Genomic DNA, 16,581 nt, shown 5'->3' on the forward strand with positions numbered 1-16,581 from the left:
AGGTTCGAATCCTGCCTCGGGCATGGATGTGTGTGATGGCCTTAGGTTAGTTAGGTTTAAGTAGTTCTAAGTTAAGGGGACTGATGGCCACAGATGTTAAGTCCCATGGTGCTCAGAGCGAAATACTGGGCTGAAGTCGCTTATACGTCAGGAATAAAATCAATTTCGGTACTTTTTGGACAAGCAGTGTAGGCAAATTCCACAATGTTTTGAACAGATTTGTACAATGAGTCCAATTATTATTTGTGCTTATTATTCTTGTGGACTATTACTGAAGTTTGAAAATTCTCTTTATTTTTTGTGTTTGTCCCCCAGAAAAGAATTCCTTAGCTTAGCGTTGAGTACACATGAGTACAGTAAGTAACCAAATGTCATTGACCGTCCCACACTGATCACAGGACTCTAAGGACATAACAGACATAACATGGTGATAATATGTTCACTCTTAGTCATTCTGTATCTTTTATGCAATCAGTAGAGATGTCACGTACATTTAATGTCACAGTATCATTTTGCTCTTTCAAACTGAATTTCAATGCATTTGTTTTCTTATACGTAAATTTATTGCATACTGTCCAACTATCAACGTACTTGAGGATTTCATTTGCTGTCACTCCATGGAGTTTCCCAGGTTTTTCAGTGCCTGTAATGTTGTCATCAGCAAAGAGAATTTTTCTTAATGACTAAAGCTATTGAGGGAGCTATTGATGTGTGATTGCCATGTTTCTCATCATAGTGGGCAATTCGTTTTTCAATGAATTTGACTAAAAAAGATTGTAGACCGCTCAAATATACGCGTCATGCGTCATGTAAATTTCCAAGAGAGGCTGCTGGTCAGGTGTGGGTCCGAGGGAGGGTAGGGAAAGAGAGTTGTGATCGTGAGGGTCACGGTCCATCCAGAGAAACTTTGGGTAAAAGCTAAATTTTACAGAATAAAGTAGCACGAAAACTAAGAGTCGTGAAAATATCGAGGACTGGAACTTAACACAGGATATTTGGCAGTTGCTTTCCCTGATCAGGGAGCAGTGAGGAAAGTCAGAAAGCGGAAGACCCCCCAGTAGGGAAAAAAGTAACAGAACAACTGACTTCCCGAAACCGGATTACCCTCATTTACACTCTCGAATAGCCAAGGTCTGCAGATTAGTGTTCACAATCGTAGTGAAATATTGACGACTGTGCGTGCACACTTTGATATTACGTATATTGTGTATATTATGATGTTATTAAAGTTGTAAGAGTATGCTCCTATCATACTTCTTCCATTAATAGCGTGATACAAGTATTCTCAAATTTTTGGCCTTTATCTTTCAGAGGCTATATTTTTTTGAATTGCAAAAGAAATGATGTAAACAAATTATTATCAAAGTAAGACATGTTGTATAACAGTGGTACTTAAACAATTAAAACATTTTACATATTTTACTCTTATTAAAGCTGTATGCATATGAGGTAGGCTATAAGTAGGGTGACGGCAAGGTGTCCCCTCCCCCCGAACCTAACGCTGAGCCCGCGCCTACTGGAAGTAGTGGCAGACAGCATAGTTCATGGGTATCTGCAGCCGTAGACCATTAACCGTCAAGCAGAAAATGTATGATCGTAAACTGCAGAGCTATTCTAAACACTGAAGAGCTCTGTATTTCGAGTGGTGCGAGGTGGCCATGTGTACAGGGTGTTTCAATGTCTTTGAATCAATCGTCTAGAGGTTACAGATAACATCATGCGAAACAACTTTTGTTAGAGACAAAATGTTCACTGACACTTCCCGGCAATGCTAGAAGTCCTTTAGTATTCTCTGTCTCTGGGACGACGAGATTTCGCCGAACTACCAGATAGGCTACATACTGTCTACCCCATTTAACTGATGAGCGATTTTCAACAAGAAAATTATAAGAATAGCTTCTCTAAGCAGAGAAAGATACTGTAGAAGCGAATAAGGAGCTATGATTTTGCTCAGCCTACGTCCTTCCACACAAAGCAGATGTCTGTATTTTAGGCAACACATATCTTAAGAGTAAATAGAAGATGTTGTAGGAGGAAAGACTATACGTAAGCTAACCTTCTAAGTCTTTAGAATTCTAGGAATAATGCTAGAAACGATGCAAGGGAACTGTGGCCGTTCTTATTGCAAGATTACTCACACAAAAACTGTGGACTATAGAAGAAACGCGCCATCTCCGATGTGAAAATTTTTGGAGGATTTATAACTTACGAGACAATGTAAGTCACCTAACTGCTCTTTTACTATGACATATTTCGTTGTTCACAGGCATGCGTCATGTTATACGGAGCTGGCCGGTGTGGCCGTGCAGTTCTAGGCGCTTCAGTCTGGAACCGCGTGACCGCTACGGTCGCAGGTTCGAATCCTGCCTCGGGCAAGGATGTGTGTGATGTCCTTAGGTTAGTTAGGTTTAAGTAGTTCTAAGTTCTAGGAGATTGATGACCACAGATGTTAAGTCCCATATTGCTCAGAGCCATTTGAACCATTTGTTATACGGATCTCTCTTTTCGGAGACAGTACTCTCTTTATGGCTTACAATTCAGTGTCGATACTATATTCAGATCGTATAAAAATCTGGATTAAATCGAACTTGCCATATAGTAATTGGTGCTCGTGCAGTACACTGAAGAAAAGGAGAATGTTATTTGAGATACAAGATGTTTCCGTAAGAACGTGCAAAAATGTAACAGGACATAGAGGATGCTCCACTGAACAATTTGAGTTACGGAATCTGGGGTCGGAGAAGCCACCTTAAGGAGATAATAGGAATAAAATCACATTAAAGTGCAAATTTTATTTACAAATACCATCATTGACACACTGAACGTACCGTTTGTACTTATCTTACAAAATGTGCTGAAACTGACGGCCATCAACCTAAATGCAAGCATGACATCGGCGAACAAGATTCTGCCGCACCCTGACAAATATCCCTGGCTTTTTTCGGATCACACCACAGGCAGCTACAATTCTGGCAGCTAGTTCCATCTCCGTAGCCATTGGGATCTCATACACAAGTGACTTTAGATATCCCCATAGGAAGTAATCAAGGGTTTCAGGTCAGGTGACCTCGCAGGACATGGACTAGTATCTCCACTTCCAATTCAGCGAACTGGAAATACAGGATTGAGATGGTTGCTGACACCCATACTGGAGTGAGGCGGTGCACCGTCACGTTGTATCCACAGCCTCTCACGAACACAGCTAAGGGTACGTTCCCCAACAACTCAGGTAGAACTCTTTGCATGAACCTCAAGTACAGGTGGTGGCCATTCAGGCGGCCAAGTAGAACATTTGAGCCAATGAGAGTGTCGCCTACAATGCCGGCCCAGATTTTCACAGCAAAACGTACTTGATAGTGTGACTACTACAGCGTGACGGTTTTTCTCATCCCACACTTGGCTATTCCTGCTTTTAGAAATATCATAGCGATCAAAATGAGACCTCGTCAGTGAACAACACGATTTGGGGGGAAAATGGTCGATCAATCCATTACTGGAGCAACCACTGACACAATGCGACCCTTGTGCAAAGTCAGTCACAAGCATTGCATGGACTCGTTGTGGGTGATAGGGGTGTAATTGTTGTTCGTGGAGTACTCGCCACGGGCTAGTATGTGCAGAGCCCATTTCACGAGCAATACGACGAGTACTTGTAGTGGGGTCCGTTGCAACATGTTCCAGCACAACCTCTTTGAAAGGGGTGTGCGAGCGGTCCTTATGTTGCCAGCTCCCTCGTTTCTTCTTTCCAATGAACCAGTCTCCCGCATTCGTCGATCGATAGAAATAAGCACTCGTCGTGACTGATGATGCCTGTTAGGAAATCGTTCCCTGTACAGCATTTCAGCAGCGAGAGCACTGAAGCGTGCTTCTCGCCACACAAATTGCATCGCAGTGAGCTCTGCGAAATTGAACCGGTACTGCGCCAACGTTTTGTATTGTGCATCTCTGAACAGCACTGAGTAATGAATGGGTCTCTCGTGGGACAATGTAAATACGATACAACAGAGCCACCTTATGGACAAGAAAGTAAATGAAACCTGCATCATGACCTCCTTGTTTCCTTGCAGGAAATAAATAATGTACATGTAAATAAACAGCACAGTGGCAAATGGTTCAAATGGCTCTGAGCACTATGGGACTCAACTGCTGTGGTCATCAGTCCACTAGAACTTAGAACTACTTAAACCTAACTAACCTAAGGACATCACACACATCCATGCCCGAGGCCGGATTCGAACCTGCGACCGTAGCAGTCGCACGGTTCTGGACTGTGCGCCTAGAACCGTGAGACCACCGCGGCCGGCTGCACAGTACGTGTAAACTTGTACACATGCCAGTTGCAAATAAGCTGGGAAACAGTAACGCTAGGCAAGGTGGTAGACAAGTTTGCTTCCATATCTCCTTAAGCTGGCTTCTTGAAGCGAAGTTCCCTGCCTCAAATAGTTCAGTGGGTATTCTCTGTGTCCTGTTACATTTTTGCACGCTTTTATGGAACCACCGTGTACTTTGCAGTACTTTGTTCATCAGTTACGTGTGACAGCTGTGACGTGTACAGTATTCTGCCAGGCGAATGATGGAAATGGTAGTGATGTCAACGACGAATTAAGTGAATTGTAATTGAACTGGAATACTCTACGTGTGCTCAGCCATACAGATTCATACGCCACCGTGCATTCATATTGCAGAGGCCTTCATTAGTTTTCGCAATACCGCGAACGCTTTGTCATCGACAGGAAGTCCGAGATGACTCGTTAAAGAACAATGGAGTTACACGTACTCGCGATGTGTATCTGCTGTGTTTTATTTGGCGTTGCAAACTTCCCGATTGAAAAATTGCGGAAACAATCCAACAAACGTGGAGTATTCCGTTGACTAATGTGGGAGAAAGAAAAGAAAACGTACTACGGAAAATTCTGCCAACGATTTCGAGGACGTATTTTCAGGAAGTAAATATGAATCTGAGAACACGCTAATTGCATCTGCGTACCCCAGCATATAAATCTGAATCTGAGAACTTGCTATTTGCTACATACCTCATCGGCAACAACACAATGAAGAAGTCAGAACATGTAACGGACATGTATAGATGCTCAGACAGCACATTATTTTTATTCTCTGTCTTGAAATGAAAGGTTCTTCAGGAACACACCGTCATAGGAAGAAATTAAGTCGATACTTAATTAACAGCTTTTCCTTTAACAGTGAGCCTTAGGAACGATTTTATCCAAAGTTCATTTAAAGTTTTTCTTGATGGGTCGATATACATCTTTGTAATTACATTATTGGCAGCCGCTAACACTCACAAAAAGCTACGTATTTGAATAAGTAGTTACTGTTACAGGGGCTACAGTCTTCGTCCAAAAAGACATTGATATTTTCAGTTGCGTACCTTAAACCCAGTAAAAAAAAAAGTACGTTTTATAAAGTCCCTACATACCTTGCTGGCTATTCAAACCGCTTTCTTGTGACGTTAGACTAACTGTCTCTGTTCGAACTGTAATCATTTTACCCGTAATGTAGTTGTGAATGCACCGGGGGTGACAGTAGCGTACCGCCATCTAAGAGAGAGTCTTATGGTATTACTCGCTGAGAGATCCTATCCTCGTGTGTAAGAATTGTGCCTAAGTGTTTCTCTTGAGTGTTGGGGACTGTAGTAGCTGTGTGTGTAATATGTTATTTTCGGGTTGCATGATGATTAGAGAAGAGAGCGAAACTCGGTGCTGACACGTAGCCTCCCCCACGCAAATAACACAAAGAGAATCGCCGCTTTTAACATCCCCATTCGACGGACTGATCACCATTAACAGTGAAACATGCCCTCACTCCATGAGACAATACGGAGAGGTTTGTAATTCATTCGACAACCAGGATACGATCCACCTAACTCCGAGGTGAGCGACAGCGCGCAGGCGTGCATTAACGGCCTCGCTTACGGAGGCGGATGCAGTCGCTTTAACGGTCTGAAAGTTAAGAGATTCGTGTTAAGACTTGTTGGAACGCCCACCACTCTTAACATCTGATACTGTCAAACTTCCACCTATTCTCACATATAAAGAACATATGGCTGGTCGGTGGTTCGAATCCACTGGAACGCTCATGACAGCTGCAGACGGATATTTTGTAGAAGTTCCAGAATGGCACAAGGATGGAATATACTCTCAAGAAAAACCTTGGAAAAAGTTTATCGACTTAAAACGGGACTAAAAAGTAAGCCAAACAATGAGTGAATTTTGAACCTGATTACGTAGTACATTATTCGTAATCGGACAGACTTCTTAACCTCGCTCCTAAAGATGAACCACCCGATTTACATGCCTGAAACTATAAGGTAATTTTCAGCCAACAGTAAGATTTGACGATAATCTAGTTTGACGTATTAGGTAGTACAGAGCTGTATCACTTTTCAACATAATCTCCCCCAAGCACAAAGCAAGTCCTCCAGCGCTTAAAAAGTGCATAAATTCCTTTAGAAAAAAATATTTGAATGGTTCTCGTGGCAGTTGACAGTTGATGGCTGGAGTGCTGACACATTATCTGCGAATCCAGTAATGTTGGCAACTGATGGGTTATGCATGGGGATCGTATCAAAACAGCCTGAAGATGACGCAATGAAACGTCGAAACTGGTAGCGACAAAATAAAATAAAATCATAAGGACGGCTCTAGGTGTTTTTATTTCTTGTCACGAAACCAGAGATGTTCGCCGCTGAGGTCTGGGCGCTCTGACTCTCACAGATGTTACTTTATGACAGGGTGCATTGTCATGCTGATACAATCAACGTCTCTGAGCGAACCGCACCCTAACCACGTAAAATTCTCCGATACCATAAAACCATCTCAGTACTTCACTGTTGACACTATACGTTGTGCAAGGTAACGTCCTCCAGACATTCCTCATAGCCGAACCCTTCAACGGACTGCCACAGTGCATGGCGTGATTTATTACCCCACATCACTCGTTTCCAGTCATCTTTGTCCAGTGGAGTCGCTCTTTACATCAGCTTAAGCGCCGCTTAGCACTGACCACAGGAATGTGTCTTTTTATGAGAAGTTAATCGACCACTGCAAAAAGGTGGGAATTCAAGCAGATGGGACCTGGATAAACTGACTAAACCAGACGTTGTACAGAGTTTCAGGGAGAGCGTAAAGGAACAAATGGCAGGAATGGGGGAAAGAAATACAGTACAAGAAGAATGGGTAGCTTTGAGGGAGGAAGTAGTGAAGGCAGCAGACGATCAAGTAGGTAAAAAGACGAGGGCTAGTAGAAATCCTTGGGTAACAGAAGAAATATTGAACTTAATTCATGAAAGGAGAAAATATAAAAATGCAGTAAATGAAGCAGGCAAAAAGGAATACAAACGTCTCAAAAATGAGATCGACAGGAAGTGCAAAATGGCTAAACAGGGATGGCTAGAGGATAAATGTAAGTCTGTTGAGGCTTGTCTCACTAAGGGTAAGATAGATACTGCCTACAGGAAAATTAAAGAGACCTTTGGAGAGAAGAGAACCACTTGTATGAATATCAAGAGCTCAGATGGAAACCCAGTTCTAAGCAAAGAAGGGAAAGCAGAAAGGTGGAAGGAGTATATAGAGGGTCTATACAAGGGCGATGTACTTGAGGACAATATTATGGAAATGGAAGAGGATGTAGATGAAGATGAAATGGGAGATACGATACTGCGTGAAGAGTTTGACAGAGTACTGAAAGACCTGAGTCGAAACAAGGCCCCGGGAGTAGACAACATTCCATTAGAACTACTGACGGCCTTGGGATAGCCTGTCCTGACAAAACTCTACCATCTGGTGAGCAAGATGTATGAGACAGGCGAAATACCCTCAGACTTCAAGAAGAATATAATAATTCCAATCCCAAAGAAAGCAGGTGTTGACAGATGTGAAAATTACCGAACAATCAGTTTAATAAGTCACGGCTGCAAAATACTAATGCGAATTCTTTACAGACGAATGGAAAAACTAGTAGAAGCCGGCCTCGGGGTAGAGCAGTTTGGATTCCGTAGAAATGTTGGAACACGTGAGGCAATACTAACCTTACGACTTATCTTAGAAGAAAGATTAAGAAAAGGCAAACCCACGTTTCTAGCATTTGTAGACTTCGAGAAAGCTTTTGACAACGTTAACTGGAATACTCTCTTTCAAATTCTGAAGGTGGCAGGAGTAAAATACAGGGAGCGAAAGGCTATTTACGATTTGTACAGAAACCAGATGGCAGTTATAAGAGTCGAGGGACATGAAAGGGAAGCAGTGGTTGGGAAAGGAGTGAGACAGGGTTGTAGCCTATCCCCGATGTTATTCAATCCGTATATTGAGCAAGCAGTAAAGGAAACAAAAGAAAAGTTCAGAGTAGGTATTAAAATCCATGGAAAAGAAATAAAAACTTTGAGGTTCGCCGATGACATTGTAATTCTGTCAGAGACAGCAAAGGACTTGGAAGAGCAGTTGAACGGAATGGACAGTGTCTTGAAAGGAGGATATAAGATGAACATCAACAAAAGCAAAACGAGGATAATGGAATGTAGTCAAATTAAATCGGGTGATGCTGAGGGGATTAGATTAGGAAATGAGACACTTAAAGTTGTAAAGGAGTTTTGCTATTTAGGGAGTAAAATAACTGATGATGGTCGAAGTAGAGAGGATATAAAATGTAGACTGGCAATGGGAAGGAAATCGTTTCTGAAGAAGAGAAATTTGTTAACATCGAGTATAGATTTATGTGTCAGGAAGTCGTTTCTGAAAGTATTTGTATGGAGTGTAGCCTTGTATGGAAGTGAAACATGGACGATAACCAGTTTGGACAAGAAGAGAAAAGAAGCTTTCGAAATGTGGTGCTACAGAAGAATGCTGAAGATAAGGTGGGTAGATCACGTAACTAATGAGGAGGTATTGAATAGGATTGGGGAGAAGAGACGTTTGTGGCACAACTTGACTAGATGAAGGGATCGGTTGGTAGGACATGTTTTGAGGCATCAAGGGATCACAAATTTAGCATTGGAGGGCAGCGTGGAGGGTAAAAATCATAGAGGGAGACCAAGAGATGAATACACTAAGCAGATTCAGAAGGATGTAGGTTGCAGTAGGTACTGGGAGATGAAGAAGCTTGCACAGGATAGAGTAGCATGGACAGCTGCATCAAACCAGTCTCAGGACTGAAGACCACAACAACAAAAGTTCGGTAATTTTCACATTTGTCAACACCTGCTTTCTTTGGGATTGGAATTATTATATTCTTCTTGAAGTCTGAGGGTATTTCGCCTGTCTCATACATCTTGCTCACCAGATGGTAGAGTTTTGTCATGACTGGCTCTCCCAAGGCCATCAGTAGTTCTAATGGAATGTTGTCTACTCCCGGGGCCTTGTTTCGACTCAGGTCTTTTAGTGCTCTGTCAAACTCTTCACGCAGTATCTTATCTCCCATTTCATCTTCATCTACATCCTCTTCCATTTCCATAATGTTGTCCTCAAGTACATCGCCCTTGTATAAACCCTCTATATACTCCTTCCACCTTTCTGCCTTCCCTTCTTTGCTTAGAACTGGGTTTCCATCTGAGCTCTTGATATTCATACAAGTGGTTCTCTTCTCTCCAAAGGTCTCTTTAATTTTCCTGTAGGCAGTATCTATCTTACCCCTAGTGAGATAAGCCTTTACATCCTTACATTTGTCCTCTAGCCATCCCTGCTTAGCCATTTTGCACTTCCTGTCAATCTCATTTTTGAGACGTTTGTATTCCTTTTTGCCTGCTTCATTTACTGCATTTTTATATTTTCTCCTTTCATGAATTAAATTCAATATTTCTTCTGTTACCCAAGGATTTCTACTAGCCCTCGTCTTTTTACCTACTTGATCGTCTGCTGCCTTCACTACTTCATCCCTCAGAGCTACCCATTCTTCTTCTAGTGTATTTCTTTCCCCCATTCCTGTCAATTCTTCCCTTATGCTCTCCCTGAAACTCTCTAGAACCTCTGGTTCTTTCAGTTTATGCAGGTCCCATCTACTTAAATTCCCACCTTTTTGCAGTTTCTTGAGTTTCAATCTGCAGTTCATAACCAATAGATTGTGGTCAGAATCCACATCTGCCCCTGGAAATGTCTTACAATTTAAAACCTGGTTCCTAAATCTCTGTCTTACCATTATATAATCTGTCTGATACCTTTTAGTACCTCCAGGATTCTTCCATGTATACAACCTTCTTTTATGATTCTTGAACCAAGTGTTAGCTATGATGAAGTTGTGCTCTGTGCAAAATTCTATCAGGCGGCTTCCTCTTTCATTTCTTCCCCCCAATCCATATTCACCTACTATGTTTCCTTCTTTCCCTTTTCCTACTGACGAATTCCAGTCACCCATGACTATTAAATTTTCGTCTCCCTTTCACTACCTGAATAATTTCTGTTATCTCGTCATACATTTCATCAATTTCTTCATCATCTGCAGAGCTAGTTGGCATATAAACTTGTACTACTGTAGTAGGCATGGGCTTTGTGTCTATCTTGGCCACAATAATGCATTCACTATGCTGTTGGTAGTAGCTTACCCGCACTCCTATTTTTTTATTCATTATTAAACCTACTCCTGCATTACCCCTATTTGATTTTGTATTTATAACCCTGTATTCACCTGACCAAAAGTCTTGTTCCTCCTGCCACCGAACTTCACTAATTCCCACTATATCTAACTTTAACCTATCCATTTCCCTTTTTAAATTTTCTAACCTACCTGCCCGATTAAGGGATCTGACATTCCACGCTCCGATCCGTAGAACGCCAGTTTTCTTTCTCCTGATAACGACGTCCTCTTGAGGAAGCAGTGAAGGAAACAAAAGAAAAATCCGGAATGGGTATTAAAATCCATGGAGAAGAAATAAAAACTTTGAGGTTCGCCGATGACATTGTAATTACGTCAGAGACAGCAAAGGACTTGGAAGAGCATTTGAACGAAATGGCCAGTGTCTTGAAAGGAAAGTATAAGATGAACATCAACAAAAGCAAAACGAGGATAATGGAATGTAGTCGAATTAATTCGGGTGATGCCGAGGAATTAGATTAGGAAATGAGACACTTAAAGTAGTAAAGGAGTTTTGCTATTTGGGGAGTAAAATAACTGATGATGGTCGAAGTAGAGAGGATATAAAATGTAGACTGGCAATGGGAAGGAAAGCGTTTCTGAAGAAGATAAATTTGTTAACATCAAGTATAGATTTAAGTGTCAGGAAGTCGTTTCTGAAAGTATTTGTATGGAGTGTAGCCATGTATGGAAGTGAAACATGGGCGATAAATAGTTTGGACAAGAAGAGAAAAGAAGCTTTCGAAATGTGGTGCTACAGAAGAATGCTGAACATTAGATGGATAGATCACATAACTAATGAGGAGGTGTTGAATAGGATTTGGGAGACGAGAAGTTTGTGGCAAAACTTGACCAGAAGAATGGATCGGTTGGTAGGACATGTTCTGAGGCATCAAGGGATCACAAATTTAGTATTGGAGGGCAGCGTGGAGGGTAAAAATCGTAGAGGGAGACCAAGAGATGAATACACCAAGCAGATTCAGAAGGATGTAGGTTGCAGTAGGTACTGGGAGACGAAGAAGCTTGCACAGGAGAGAGAAGCATGGAGAGCTGCATCAAGCCAGTCTCAGGACTGAAGACCACAACAACAACAATCGAGCATTATACTCCATTTTTCGTAACTCCTTACGTGAAGTCATTGTGATAGCTGGATTGGTGGAAGCACTTCGGAACTCACAAGTGATTCCTTTCACGGATTTCATACGATTTCTTACAAGCACCTTCCGCAGTGCTCGACGGTCCCCGTCCGTCATTACATGGAGTCTGGCCGGTCTTGGTTTACCTGTGGTTCTTCCTTCGAGTTTCCAGTTCAGTCATATCATCAACAGTCTACTTGGGCAGCATAAGTATGGTTGAACCGTTCCTGATGGATGCGTTACTCCGGTGACATCTTTCGAAGTCACTGAACTGCCCTGACCGACCCACTCTGAAGACATCACGATACTCCCCGTCACTTTTCACACTGGCAGATGCTCTTCTTGTGACATCTAGTGATCAATTCCGCAATACATAGAGGTGTCCGTGCACTTTTGGTCACGTAGTACGTCGTTGGCAATCTGTCAAGCTGTGCCTTGCCGACTGTACGATTCAAATGTTCTCGGGGCGCTCTGAGGCGCTCTACAATTATACCTTCCTGCGTCGTGTGCTCTTCTTAGTAATTTAATATCTTTTTAGAGAAACAGTATTGAGAAAATTTAGAGACCCTGCATTTGAAACTCACAGCCGAGCGATTCTATTGCCGCCAACACACATTGCGCGTTAAGGACCAAGGAGATAAGATACGAGACATTAGGGCTCATACAGAGGCACATAGACTTTCGTTTTTCCCTCGCTCTATTTGCAAGTGGAACAGGAAAGGAAATGACAGGTAGTACCGGCCACCACGCACTGTACCGTGGCTTGCGTAGTATCTATGTAGATGTACGCTCATGCTCATAAATTAAGGATAATGCTGATACATAGTGAAACAACGCTCTGGTGGGCGGTTTGCGAGTTTAAATCACCTCGGGGTATGACCATGCTGTGCATCTGACCTGCGGTCATCGCACAGTGGCGCTGGCAGCAGTCCACATACGCAGAGGTGTGTTGGTGCACGTCAGAGTACGGTGCAGCGAGTAAGTGTGCAGACATTTTCAGACGTGCTAAGGGTGACTGTGTGTTGTAAATGGCTCAAAGAACCATATTGATGACGTTACGAGGAGTAGAATACTAGGGCGACTGGAAGCTGGTCAAACCTAGAAGGTCCGTGTGCCACGAAGTGTGATCTCAAGATTATGGCAACGATTCCAGCAGACAGGAAAAGTGCCCAAGCGCTAAAGTACGGGACGTCCACAGTGTACAACGCCACAAGAAGATGTTGTGGGGTGGGATTATGATTGGTGCACGTACACCCCTGCATGTCTTTGACAGAGGAACTGTAACATGTCAGGTTTATCGGGACGTTATTTTGCATCAGTATGTCTGCCTTTTCAGGGGTGCAGTGGGTCCCACCTTCCTCGTGATGGATGATAACGCACGGCCCCACAGTGCTGCCATCGTGGAGGAGTACCTTGAAACAGAAGATATCAGGCGAATGGAGTGGCCTGCCTGTTCGCCAGACCTAAACTCCATCGAGCACGTCTGAGATGCTCTCGGTCGACGTGTCGCTGCAAGTCTTCAAATCACTACGACACTTCAGGAGTTCCGAAAGGCACTGGTGCAAGAATGGGAGGCTATACCCCAACAGCTGCTAGACCACCTGATCCAAAGTATGCCAACCCGTTGTGCGGCCTGTGTACGTGTGCATGGTGATCATATCCCATATTGATGTCGGCGTACATGCGTAGGAAACAGTGGCGTTTTGTGGCACATGTGTTTCGAGACGGTTTTCTGAACTTATCACCAGTACCGTGGACTTACATATCTGTGTCGTGTGTGTTCCCTATGTGCCTGTGCTATTAGCGCCAGTTTTGTGTAGTGCCGCCTTGTGTGGCACCACATTCTGCAGTTATCCTTATGAGCGTGAGTGTAGATGTAGATTGATGGCAAAAGCTTTCAGCAGCAACAGGAGTGAAATCATGTCCTCGTTTTCCCGCGTATTCTACTATACGATTACTAAGACCGTGTGTCAAAACAAATTGCTCTGTCTAAAATTTCTGTCACGCTTTACTCGTAAGTGTTTAGTCCAAATAAGTTGGTTTTCAGTGCTCCGGTCGCTATTTCACGTGACCTGAGGTTCTAAATAAATTCAGTTCTTGACTGTTAGAAGTAAATTTATGTAGAAAATTAAGGAATGTGTAAAAAACAAGCAATGACTTGTGAGATCATAAATGAAACGACACAGTAATTTGGCACAACGTAACCATAGTGTTGCTGCTCAAAACTTCCACGTATGAATCAGCGGCGCTGCAGTAGCTTCCGTCTTCTGTGAATGTTTTTGAGTGCTGCAATAGCTTCCGTCTTCTGTGAATGTTTTTGAGTGGAACAGCAGCTAGCGTTGATAGACTGGGTAGCTGTCTTGATGAAATGGTGCAGAGGTATCATTTAGCTGACGAACCGTAGCAGAAACTGCGGCCCGGACAGACTCGCCATCCAGTAGGTTCAGTCAAGGACGGCGAGCGGCTGTCATGTGCGCTGGTGAGTGATATAAGGTGTTGCTGAATCGGAAGAAAATGACCGCGATCAGCTCCCAATTACGGATTGACCTCGCTGACGCACCGGAAGAGTGTGGTAATCGAGTACTGTGTGTAGATGGCTTCATGAGGGTAGTGTGGTGTCACCGCCAGACACCACACTTGCTAGGTGGTAACTTAAATCGGCCGCGGTCCTGTAGTACATGTCGGACCCGCGTGTCGCCACTGTGTAATCGCAATCCTAGCGCCACCACATGGCAGGTCACAAGACACGGACTAGACCTCGCCCCAGTTGTACGGACGACATTGCTTGCGACCAGAAGTACGACGCCTTCCTCTCATTTGCCGAGAGACAGATAGAATAGCCTTCAGCTTAGTCCATAGCTACTACCTAGCAAGGCGCCATTTGTATCAGTGCTTATAGCTTACTACTATTCAAGAGATGTATTCCAACAAGAGAATAAAAGTTAAGTAACATCTACGTACTTTTCTTCTTATTCATTAATAAGTCTCATGTTCCAGAACTTCAAGCCCGTCTGCGTTAGTTTAGCGTGCACCTAGCTACCTCATTGTGTCTATGCTGTATGAGCGACACAACAGGTAGAGTATAAGGCGAGAGGTGACCAGTCACATTGTCGCCATTCACCGTTCATCCCTCCAGGGGGACGTCTGCAGTGGGCACTGAACATGTACACAGGGCTGCATGTCAGTGGAGACGCGTTCCTTCCAGGCTTTACCACTGGTCTACCTTGCTAGGCAACAGCAGACGTGTTTCGAAGTGGTGTGAGTAGGGAAAACGTTGTCGTACACCGACCTTCTTGAAAGACACGGGCATGTATCTGTGTGAATTAAAATACCTTTAAAGGGATATATGGATATCCATGTCTTAGCACATTGAAATCAGATTGTGGATATCTATAGGACCGACATCTTCGATGCTTTTAGGAAGTGATTTCTTTCTCTAACCGTCTTCCAAGCTCTTGCTGGTCGAAAATAGAAAGTGTGTCTCACTGCTGATTTCTTATTGGTTGTGATGCATCTCTGCTTCGTCTTCTGTGATCCTACGATCAGACGTAATACTTACAACGGTGTCTTACATAATCTATTCCTTACGTATGTTTTTGAAATTGAGCTGGAATCAGAACAAGAGTAACGATTCCGTGGAATGTGAATAAAGCAAATGGCGGGAAACGGCAGACGGGCCTATTGCTATTGTCAGCCACCCGTGGTGTCACTCGACTGGCATGTCTCATCTACGTCTGATGACGTACCCCACTCCACGGTCCATTTTAAAAAATATTAGAGAGGTTGTTTTAGAGAACTGCACAAATGGGATCACTTGCAACACGACAAGGAATCGTGGTAACGGCGCAGTTTTCACAGCAAACATGGAAGAGCCAGTGCTGCGACGAGTAGAAAATGATTGTAAAACAAGTTTCGATGAAATGGAGCAGCTTAAGGCAGAAACTATCCTATTGGGTACTCAGCTCTGCAAAAGCAATTACTTTATACACATCAGGTCTCGGGTCACTGGATTATAGGTTTGTCAATGTAGTCTAGGACGGAGCACTGGAGATTTCACAGCGCGCATTTTTATTTGCACGCGCGCCGGTGTGTGTGTGTGTGTGTGTGTGTGTGTGTGTGTGTGTGTGTTACTTTTTTCCTACTTCAGAGATATTAACATTATCTTAGGAGCATGGAGGTATTAAGGGGAGATGACACTACAGACTAACGCTGCACATTCTTTTGAAGACGGCGCCGCCATGTTAGTATCCCCTAAACATTGGAAGATTACTGTTTACAGCTGCCTCTTGTTCTTAATATCTGTCGTGTCCACGCAACCGTTTTATTAAATAGTAAATATTACAGAGCTTTCGTGAATAACACAGTGTCAGAAAGGCATTTTCAGACGTTTTTCTGGTCTTAAAGGCACATTTGATCCAGTAATACGACGCATTGAAATGAATGTAACTTCATTTTTGATACACATTTCGAATAACTAAGAAGTGAAACATGTGATGTGAAAAGGCTGTTTTCGTGATCCATCATTTTCTTTAATGCGGAATGACGAAACTGATTTTTCGCCTATCCTGATAAGTCAGAACTCTATGACCACCTACCGAACAGTCGGTATGTCCACCTTTGACACGGATAACAGCAGCGTCGCACCAGAGCACGGAAGCAATGAGGCCTTGATAGGTCGCTGGAGGGAGTTGGCAGCACATATGCACTCACAAGTCCCCTAATTACCGCAAATTCCGGTGCCTCTTTCAGTCACATCCCAGAAGCGTTCGATCGGATTCAGATCGGCGTGGCGAGTTGGGGGACCAGCGCATCAGCTGGAACACGCCACTGTGTTCCTCGAACCATTCCATCACACCTGGCCTTGTGA

General features: G+C 43.3%; 1 protein-coding gene across 1 annotated transcript in view; it reads left to right on the forward strand.

Moving 5' to 3' along the window:
* LOC126260907 (uncharacterized) overlaps positions 1-16,581 on the forward strand; it is a gene marked incomplete at its 5' end in the record, with an annotated part of 472,435 nt that overhangs the window by 107,914 nt on the left and 347,940 nt on the right. The window lies entirely within an intron of this gene.

This window comes from Schistocerca nitens, chromosome 5 (genome assembly GCF_023898315.1).
Source record: "Schistocerca nitens isolate TAMUIC-IGC-003100 chromosome 5, iqSchNite1.1, whole genome shotgun sequence".
NCBI classification, from domain to species: Eukaryota; Metazoa; Arthropoda; class Insecta; order Orthoptera; family Acrididae; genus Schistocerca; species Schistocerca nitens.